Source organism: Dermochelys coriacea, chromosome 4, assembly GCF_009764565.3.
Source record: "Dermochelys coriacea isolate rDerCor1 chromosome 4, rDerCor1.pri.v4, whole genome shotgun sequence".
Taxonomy (NCBI): domain Eukaryota; kingdom Metazoa; phylum Chordata; order Testudines; family Dermochelyidae; genus Dermochelys; species Dermochelys coriacea.
In genome coordinates, this window is record NC_050071.1 from 16122586 (window position 1) to 16132462 (window position 9877).

The 9877-nt window shown below is 45.0% G+C and overlaps 1 long non-coding RNA gene across 1 annotated transcript; it reads left to right on the top strand.

Moving 5' to 3' along the window:
- Positions 1-731: 731 nt before the first annotated feature.
- Positions 732-5368, top strand: LOC122459965. The gene is made up of 3 exons (XR_006280959.1): positions 732-812; positions 2786-2900; positions 4987-5368. It is a non-coding gene; the product is annotated as an uncharacterized LOC122459965 (long non-coding RNA).
- Positions 5369-9877: the final 4509 nt, after the last annotated feature.

Sequence of the window (9877 nt, forward strand, 5' to 3'; positions counted from 1 at the left end):
GGGCCCTGAAAACGTAAAAGGAGATGTTTATCTTGAGCATGAAGTTGATCTAGTGGCACAACTAAGACATGTCTGCATGATTGGATGTTGTGTTAAATGTCTCAAAGATTCGCAGAAGATCAGTGTGATGGGGCGACTGCCCCACATTAGCCCATAAAAGGTTAATAGAACCCTAAGGAGGCTGTGCAACAGGCAGCTAATTGGAGAGGACTCTAGGGAGGCTATGCAGGAGACAGCCTATTGGAGAGGGTCTGGGAGGAGCAGTCAACCACGGCCAGGCAGGCCTATATGAGAAGAGCTGCAGGGCAGAGTAGGTCGGTCACTCCCTGGAGCTCAGGGAAGGAGAAGACAGGCTGCCTTGCAGGCAGAAGGCAGCTAGCACCTTGGACAGAGCAGTGCTAGGCAGGATCAGGGGAATGAGGATGAGCTCCCAGCTGACTGCTGGCATTCTGAGGTCCAGGGAAGGTGCTGGGGAAGTGGCCTAGGGAAGTAGACTGCGGGGTTGGAGGGGATGCAGCCATCTACAGGGTCCCTGGGTTGGGACCCAGAGTAGTGGGCAGCCCTGGGTTCTGCCCCCATTTTCCTCCAATTGCCGCTGAGGAAGTGGGCTGGACAGTGGACTGCCGTTCCCCTGGAAGGAGGGAGAACCGAGTGTGACACAGCTGGAGGACTGTCTCCTGAAGAGGACACTGCAGTCCTTGGGGTGACATGAGTCCAGGAGTGGAGGTGATGGTGGGCAGGACACCAGCAGAAGAGGGTGCACTGGTTAGCAGAGCTGATCCCCGGGACATCCATCAGGCAGCACCACAGTGGTGAGTCACACCCCGTCACAGGCAGGGAGACACTATGAGCACTCGTTTCACAGTTCCATGTGGTTGTGTTGCCACTGGCAATAGCAGCAATACCAAGGAATTTCCAGCTGTGGCTTTTGCATCTCACCATAGTACAATATGACTTATTGGATCAACAGGGAGAGTCAGGTAGCATAAGAAGAAAATAGACAAGTTCTAGTACAGGACAGAACAAGGTGGCTGTTCAGTGACCAGCAGTCATTCACATAAGCTACACTAGAGAGCTTCATCGGAGGTTCTGCAAAAGCCATCCCTACGATGTGGTCCATGTACAGTACACACAGCTACAGATAGACAATCTCTGCTGGATCCTCTCAGGAAGCTGCTCTTATTTTGCTTCTTTTAGTTACATTTTCTCTTTATACCAGAGAATGGCCCATGCAAGCACCAGCTCTTTGTTCTGGAGGGGGGAATCTCAACGGCAACGGCTGACTGAAGTCTTTTGCAAGCATAATTGAATAATCTAGGCAATCCAATAATTAAAACCAATGCTCCTGGTATACAAGTAAATATCTCCTCCATTGCCCCCACTGGAGCAGTTCCAGATATTCCTGTGTCTCAACTTTAAATGTGCTCCAGCAAAATGCCTTTTACTATTCCAAGTGATACATTTAGAGACATAAAGATGTCAGAAAGTTCCCTTTTGTACTGCTTCAACCCTGTTTTTTAATTTGAACATCTAATTTTCTTTTCTCTCCCAAAGAGAGAGCTAGCCCAAAGTTTAAAGTGTAATTTTTTTAAAGGGGAGAAATCTTGACACCCTTACTCATACTGAGTAACACCTTACTCTGCAAGTAGCCCATCAGGGACAGTTCATGAGGTAAGGTGGCCCTCACTGGACTTGGTTGAGTTTCTGAGCCCATAAGGGACAGCTCTGGCCCAGGAGCAGACCAGAGAATGAACTGTGACCCTCAACAGGCCCAGTTTCTCCTCCACTGCTCCCTTGCTCTAGTCTGGGGATGTAAATTACTTGACCCCTTTCTGTGGAGCTGCTTGTCCTGCATCTGTGGCGGGAGTAGGGGTGGAATCCTCCAACTCCCCACCTCCTCCATACATCAAAGGGAGGAATACTGGGTGAGTAGCTCCTAATCTCCCAGGTCCCACAGCTGGAGTCACAATTTGGGGTGATGAAGGGGATTAAGGGCTGTGACAATCTAACCCGGTGTAAGTAAAGGTATTACAATCTTGCAAATTGATCCCAATTGAGCTGTTAGCAGAGTATTCAAGCCAGGGCTGCAAGCACAGAATGAAACCAGGCCTCCCATGGACCCACTCCTATAAACTTACCCTTACACTTCCAGAGAGGCAGGGGCCCCATTATCTAAGAGCTGCTGTAGGACATACCCTTTCACCCCTGGAAAGGTAGGGGTGACCGTACTTAGCCAAGCAGTCAGGATGTATCTGTTTGGGGCCTGCTGCACACATTTCCTGACACACACAATCCTCTGCTGGTAAGGCCAAAGCAATGGGTCTTACAGTGAATATCCTATTGAGATGCATGAGACAAGTCACCCCTCTCAGAGATACTGTTTCAAGCTCCCAACAGTCCCAGAATTCGTTACAGTTTGGTCATGTTTTCAAGCATTTCTTTGTAGCCATGTGGGCTAGAAACTTACTCTTTTTTTTAATGAAAGCTGAGAATCTGCTATAATCACTCCTCTGGAAGCCGGGGGCATAGGTAGATATCTGTAGTGCATATGCCTTAACCCAGCCAGTGACTCACTGAATAAGCACATCAGAATCTGGCCCCAAAGGAGCTAAGGTTTGCAAGTGAAAAAATCGCTGTTGTTTACCATTATTGTCTTCTTTGATACCATTAAATAAGAGTCTTCATCTAGTACAGTAGTTGTATCCCATTTTCAGACTGGCATTTCCCCAAGTTTCACCACCTGATCTGTTTTCTGCTTTTGCCCTTTTGTCCCTTCTCAGGGAAGGTGGTAGATGAGATGACTGACCTGCTGGTTAGAGTGGAACTGACTAGCGGTTGTCTCTGGGGCAACTGTACACCTGTTTTTGCAAAAGACATCTGCTTCTTCTGCAGTCCAACAGGTAACAATTCAGCTGTCAGTTACTTGCTGAAATTCTTATTTCACAGTCTTTTTTACCAGCGATCAGGGAGCTTCCAAAGGTTCAGAGGTTCATTTCAATTCTGATAAGAACCCCGAGGTTTGGACCAGATTCACAAGTATGCTCCCAGCTGCTGTGTGCTGTGCTGGTGACACAAAGGAGCAGCAAATCCAGTTTGACTAGCCATATAAGCCAACTTTACTTGTTAAGGTGGACCTTTGGGGCTGCAAAATTGGATTGAAAAATCTTACTCTTTTGTACTTTCTTCTGCAAGTTGGGCCAGCAAAATTGCAAAATTAGACTGTCTCCTGGTAATGAGGGCCTGATCCCAACCTATTTAAGTCAGTTTTTCCATTGTCATCAATGGCAGGTCTTTAATGCTGCTAAAATAACGCAATATTTATCTTGTGTTTCTCATGTTTATCTCATAAGTCTTTGCACTTCTGGTCCTGTCAAACACCAGGAAGTTCAGATACACGTAAAATGGCAGAAAGAAAATACCCCAACATTGTCTGGCTTAACAACATCCTTACCAGACACTCCTGCAACCTGCACCCCTGCCCCAAACAAACAAAAACAGTTTTAAGTTCACTTTGAATTCTGGGTTCAGGTTATTTTTTATTGTATCCCACCTAGGTTGGATAGCGCAAAAAAATTCTACCAATTTGCTTCCACTAAGTACCCCTTTTACACCTTTTCTATTATTTAATTAGGATTATTTGATATGATAGAAGCATCTAAAGGTTTGATATTTGATATAATAGCACCCAAAATTGCAGACTTTGCAAGTACACTAGTAAGACACAGTCCCTGCCCCCAAAGAATTTTACAGTCTAAATAGAACAGACAAATGGTAGGAGAAAGGAAGGATTTTATAGATGGGGAACTGAGGCACAAGGCAATTAAGGCAGCTTTGCCATTGATTTAAATGGCACCACATCACCCCGTGAGTGCATGCTACAGACGAATAATTACGCTCAGAAATTGTTCAGAAAATAAAGGGTGAAATTTTCAAGTGTCTGTGTAATTTAGAAACTTATGTTCGTTGAAAGTCGAAGGGACTTAGATGCATAAGTCAGTAGGGTCTTTTTGCCCTGTGTGTTCATGAAAAAGGAAAAAGAGGCTAAATTATTCCAGTAGTTTTGTTATGAATTATTTACTCCATTCTAATGGCAACCTGTTTACCCATTCCTAGTTTTTGCATTGAATAGTGGAATGACTGCAATCAGAATAAATCCTGTACAGTTACAAGTGCAGGGAATCAAATCAGCCTAGTTCTGTTAACAGAATGTAGAAACAGCCAATGATGTAGTTGCATTTAAGATCAATTGTCAGCTCAGCAGCCTCAGCTGCATTTGGAGTAATAACTTTTCTGCTGTCAGCAGAATCAGTCAGGAGTTATGAATACATTTCCTATAACTGTTTGTTTTTAAAAAGGACAGGAGAACAGCATTACAATGAAACTCCTGCTACCTGATAAAACCAGGGGTCGGTATAACTGTGGATGAATGAATGTGGATGAATCGCTGTGGATGAATCCCCTGCTTTGAGCAGGGGATTGGACTAGATGACCTCCTGAGGTCTCTTCCAACCCTAATATTCTATGATTCTATAATATCCTGGCAAGATTATTGTATTAGTTTGAGAAATTGGCTTAAATGGGGAGAGAGATCTGTCCAATGTAAAAATGGCACCTAGATGTCATCCTGAAAGGCATATTAGAAATATGATAAATGACTAGACAGATATGATAGAATGAGAGTGAGACAGATAAATGGGGAAATTTTCAAGAGTGTAAGGGATTTAGGAGCATAATTCCCATTGACCTTCATTGGTCTTAAATCTTAAGTTTCTGAGTACCTTTCCCAAACCCGAAGAAGAGTTCTGTTAGCTCGAAAGCTTGTCTCTTTCACCAACACAAATTGGTCCAATAAAAGAGATTCCCTCACCCACCTTGACTCCCTTAAATCCCTTAGGCCCTTTTGAAAATTTCCCTCTAGATAATAGAGGTTTCTAGCTTCTCCCAGAATTAGACTGAGGCCGAATTTTTTTTTCTTTTTTATCACAGGAATCTTTTTTAAGATTGAAGAAAATGAATGTGTTCAGCTGGTACTGTGATGTTTGAGTATGAAGAGAGAAAGGTATCTTCAGCTGTTGTCAGTACTCTCTGTGTGTGCATGCATGCCATAATTGTGACAGCTCAGAGTTTGGGGAATGCACGCTCTGCCAAATATGACAATACTGTTTGGGAGCTGACACAGGAGTAAATATTGTAAAGTACTGCAGCATACGTGCATATCTGCAGGATATCGTTTTCCTTACTGATCTGAGTATGCAGAGACCCAACCATATTCCCATTAGACTGGTCATGCCCAGCACATGGCTCTTTGGGGTTCCACATGGCTCTTTTGAGTTCTCCAGTATGATTACAGCCTCGCACGTGCTCCCTGCTCTAGTCCATCTCTAAATAAAACAGTGAGTTACGCAGGTAATGCCAGACTTATGCCAATAAAACAATAAACCCTAATCTTTCCAGTTTCATGGGATTACATTACATTTAGGCATGGGGGTCAGCATGCCTGGATCAGTTTGCAGCCTTTACTTCACATCACACCATCATGTTTTCTCTACTTATATTTACTGTAGTATCCACAACACCTCCCCTTCATCTCTCTGTGTCTTTTGACTGTATGTCCCTCCAGGTAGCAGTTGTCTCTCTTTGTTGTGTGTTTTTAAAGTACCCAGCACAATGGGGCTCTGTGACGGGGTGTATCAGTGCCGCATTGGTGCAGCAGGGGTTAATCCTTCTCTCTGGGCTGAGGAGGCCCCACCCCCTCGGCTCTGCTGGGCATGATCCAGATGGAGACAGGCTATAAAAGGCAGCAGAGCTGCTCAGACTGGGCTGATGAGGAAGGAGGTGTGCTGCTGATTCCTGGGAGAAGACCGCCTGCACTCCAGGATGTGGACGGATGAAGACAGATCCTGACACACAGGCTCAGGATGTTGCAAAGAGGGGAGAGACCCTTGGAGATCTGGAGACAGCAAACTGCAGAGAATTGCGTAGGAAGTGATCCAGGGAAACGTTGTGGGGAAGTGGTTGTAGAACCATAGACAGGCTTGGCGTGTTTTGGTAGGAGCCCCGCTGAGCTGGTGGAGGGCCACCCCGCCACCAACAGGGCCCTGGGTTAGGATCTGGTAGAGAGGGTGGGCTTGGGTCCCCCTATCCTGGCCACCGCTCACCCTGGGGTGGTGGCATGGCTCACAAGTACTACTGACTCTGGCTGCCAGGTCACACTGCCCTGATAATAGGATTACCAGGCATCTGGTTTTTTACCATTTTTCCCCCAAGGATTTCTCTAACATATGTACAAAAAATAATCATAAATGTGATAAGTCAAGCCAACTTCATGATAAAGTGTTAAACAGTGTGACCTCAAACACATTCTCTTGCTTTTTGAAGTCAGATCACTCTACCAACAGCCATAACCCTAGTGGGTGAATAGCACCCTTTATCATCCTCTGTACCATCTGTTACTATTGGATCCTTGTAATTCAAAGTAGAGCCAATAGTGGATCATTTAAAAAGATTTATTTTTACTGTAGTTAGTTGTTATAGAACAATTTTTTTGGAGGGAGAGGGGGTCAGTTTAGGCATAGTTCTGAAAATTTGAACCTGAATGTTTAAGAAGTTGCTATTTTGGAGGAAAATGTCTACACAATTATCCAGCTTTGGTGTTTTAACAGAGGAGAACATTTGGGAAAGTTCAAACTGCTGGATGGAAACTTCAAAGTACATATAATTTTCTCCTAATTTCTAAGCATCATGAAGAGAAAAATAGACTCTGGGTGTATTTAAAATGGATTTTTTTAGCTGAAGGGCTGGCCTTTCTTTTCTATCTAGAAATTCCAATGACATGCACATTTCACCATGCATTTATAGGGAAGTATTTATTGGTCCTGTAAAATACTTTGGAAAATGGGAGAAGTTGGAAAATGCAGATATGGGGGAAGAAGGAGAAAGTAGGGTGGAAGACATTATGATACCTCCAGCTACCCCACCACGATTTTTGAACATCAGCCACCATTGTTGCATCTGATGAAGTGAGTTGTAGCCCACGAAAGCTTATATTCAAATAAATTTGTTAGTCTCTAAGGTGCCACAAGTACTCCTCTTCTTTTTGCAAATACAGACTAACACAGCTGCTACTCTGAAACCTGTCATTTTTGCCAGGGAATTTATATTGATATTCAACCTTAATTTTCCCTTTGGTAATTTCTATTACTCCAAGTTATACCTCAGTGTATGACAGTAAATAATTCCTTTCCGTCCTTTGTGTTTACACCCTTCAACTGTGTCTAGCCTCTTATCATGTTGCCTCCCTTTAGTCATCTTGAAACCAAACAATGTATTTAGCTCTTAAGTCAATTCCCCTCCAGCCCTCCAAGTTAGTTTCACAGGTCTTCTCTGAATGCCTATCACTTTAATCACCTCTTTTTGATAATGGGGTGCCCAGAACTGAGTTCAATATTCCAGGTGTAGTCCCACATTACTGTCTAGTCCCATGATATGATGACTCTCTGCCCAGAAATGAGTTGGCCTTTTTGCATCCATACGACTGTGACCACACACCGAAAATAAATGGGGAGAAAAGTGTGAAACATTTTGCACCAGCTTCACCAATCCCTAATCATGAACATTTCTTTACAGTCTTTTGAACAGTTTTCAATTGACATGAAAACTAGAGTGGGTGCAGGATGACAATTCCGTTTCATGGGAACCTGTGAGGTTTCAAAATTTGTCTTCATTCCTCATCAGAAGAAAACTCAAACCTTTGCAACGTTACATGAAAACAGAATTGTACGTGTTCTCCAGCCTGGTAGTTAGGGTTCTGGCATGCGGGTGACCCAGGTTCAAGTGTCTGATCAGAGCAAAGTTTTTCATCCCAGATGTCTCTCAATCAGGCAGAGAAGGTACTTGAATCTGGGTTATCCACATCTCAGGCCAGTGCCCCAACTTTTCTTTCTCTTTCTGAGCCCAGAACAAAAAAACCTTTCTGGAAAAACTCTGAATCAAAACTGAAATGCCTCCACAAAACATTTCTGCTTCAATGAAACAACATGATTTTGACAAAATGTATGGTTCTGACCCTCTAATCTGGTGAAATTAGAGGTGAAAACCCTCTAATCTGGCCTTGCCCTCACAAATACTGCAGGACTCTAAATGCACAGTTCCTACAGTGGGGCTTTTATAGAGTGGGGGGGAGGGAGGTGATACCACTCTTTCTTGTCCTAATATATTTAAGGTGATTTGAAAGGTTCCCACAAATTTAATCCCTTCCAGAGCAAATCTTAGAGGATGTGATTTGTTCTGTTATTATTGTAAACTTAATGACAAAATTGTTTTCAACCTTAGATAGCACAGCGTAAACTGTTTAATAAATGTGACACACACACACAAGTGCTGGTAAGAGACTGATCGTCATTGTTTGACCCTTTCATCATATTTGAAACCTAAGTCCTTATATCGGTGGTGTTAAAGAAAACAGCTACAACTAGACAGACAAATAGGCTTCCACACAGCTTGAGTTTCAGCTTTGTCTCAATTGTTTACCATACTCCCGAGGGCATTCTGCACCCAAAAAAAAATAAAAATTCTGCACACAATATTTTAAATTTCTGCACATTTTATTTGACAAATTAATGTGGCGGCTACAGCATGGTACTGGGAAGCACAGGCCACTGGCTACACAGAGGTGGGAGATGTCTGTGCAGTTCCCCCCAGGACATTGACTCAGCAGTGAGGCTGCACCCAACCTTGATATAGCACAGTGACTGGGCCTGCCTCAGAAAAACCCAGGGTCCTGCCGCTCCGTGCCAGGTGCACCAGGTGTGGGCAGGCAGGCTCAGCCAGGCAGGATCCAAGTGTGGAGGGGCTTAGTGTGGTGTGGGATCCAGATGTGGGTTGTGGGGCAATTGGAGTGTTGGCAGCTCAGTGGGGGGTCCAGGTGCAGGGGGCATCTGGATGCACAAGGGCTTGTTGGGGGAGCGGGGTTCTGGGTGCAATGGTAATGGGAATCTGCAGGGGGGGGTCCAGCTGAAGGTGGCTGGGGCTCAGCAGCAGGGTCTGGATGTGGGGGCCTCATTGGGGGGTCCAGATGCCCAGGGAGTGGGGCTCAGTGGGGTGGGGATCCAGGTGGCTTACTGAGATAGTTGAGGTACAGGGGGAATGGGACTCATGGGGCGGGTTCTGAGTGCGGGAGGGTCTTGGTATGAGGGTGTCTGGATGGATGAGGGTTGGGTGGATGGGGGAGCATCTCCTTGTACAAGGATCCCTTCCTGTGAAGCCGAGGAGCAATTAGTGCAGGAAGCAGAGGGGTTATTTGCAGAGCTTTCTGCAGTTGGGGGAGAAATCTGGGGGTGGGTCTGACCTGTGCCCGGATGCAATGCAGGGGAAGAGAAAGTCCCATCCTCTCCAGCCCAGCTTGGACTAGCAGCTGAACCCATCACAGGTTAGGAGCCACCAGCTGGGTCTTCCCCAGTCCCACCCCTTACCCCACAGTGATTTACTTCTCTGCTGGCTGCCCTTGGCACCTGAAACATACAGCTGGGGCAGGTTGCATGACTGCTCTTGTGGCTTCCATTTGCTTCCCTGTCAGAAAGTCATTTTCGGCAGAGAAACATAGAAATCTGCAGGGGACATAAATTCTGCTCATGCACAGTGGCACAGAATTCCCCCAGGAGTATTACCAGGAACCACAGCCCGCTGGGAACTCCATATAGCACAGAGACATCAGGTGGCTGAATAGTATACTGTGGACCCTAGTCTCCTGACAGGAGTTAGCATTACAAAGGTTAGTACCCTGCATCATACAATGTGAGTTAGTATCCATGGACTAGTGGCTGCTGTTACAAATTCAATTACTATTTATTAGCATCACTCTAATTTTCATTTAAAACAG